The sequence below is a fragment of the Gavialis gangeticus genome, unplaced genomic scaffold, assembly GCF_001723915.1.
Source record: "Gavialis gangeticus isolate Ggan-Ray unplaced genomic scaffold, GavGan_comp1, whole genome shotgun sequence".
Lineage (NCBI taxonomy): Eukaryota > Metazoa > Chordata > Crocodylia > Gavialidae > Gavialis > Gavialis gangeticus.
In genome coordinates this window covers 130,580,871-130,581,827 of record NW_017729025.1, presented here as the reverse complement: position 1 = coordinate 130,581,827, position 957 = coordinate 130,580,871, and positions in this window count along the sequence as shown.

Here is a 957-nt window from a genome sequence, read left to right as displayed (position 1 = left end):
TACACATCTTAAAGTTACACCACTTTGGGTGAGGTTTATCTTTGAGCTGTGTTACCCAGCTCACGTTACAGTAATGTGCAACTACTCCATGGAGATAAAATGACTGATTTTCAGTGCTCCAGCATCCCAGGATGCACTGTCCACTCCCTTTTCTTTTGTTGTGGACAGGCTTTCAACCCCCTGAACTTTACTGCCCAGGGGGTGGTTCTGGTACCAAACCAACGCCCACTCCTCCGCCAAGGAGGTGTGACCCCATGCAGGCAATTCAAGCAGACAGCTATTGCCTGCTTAACTTCATCAACCAGAAGCAACCAGAGGCAGAGAATGAGCAAAACACTGTCCTCCCTAAACTCCATCAGGTGGGCATCAGACTGGAGTTGCAGCAAGGAGCTAGACCTCACTGAAATCTGGGGTGAGGAGAAGATCATTGCCAAGGACACAAAGGGTAACAGGCAGAACCAAGTGATTTATCAAGAGATTGTAACCCAGACGGCTGTGGATTCCAGTCAAGTCCATATGACAGTAACACAGAATATTAGGTATATCATTCTGTTTTAGGGCTGTGCAAAGCTTTGACTTAATATTCGATTTGACAAATATTCGACATATTCGACCTTGAAAAGTGAAAGTCAAGTCGAATAGCAGTTGGTCGAATAGTTGTCGAATCGAATACTGGAAGTCGAATATTAACAGCATAGGTCAAATATTCGACAAGGGTTGAATATTCGACTTGCCTATACTGGATTCCCTGTGGGGGAGGAAAAAAAAGGAAAGTAAAGGGAGGGAGGGGGAAGGAGTGCTTTCATGACTGACATGTGTGGCTGGCTAGTGACCTGTCAGCATTCTCTGAGGTCCCCTCCAATCCCAGTGCTCTGGGGGAGGGCCAGAGAAAATGCATAAAAGGCAGCAGTTTTTCAGCTCCCCTGCTTTCTGCCTTGGGGTCAGTTTCTGGGCTGC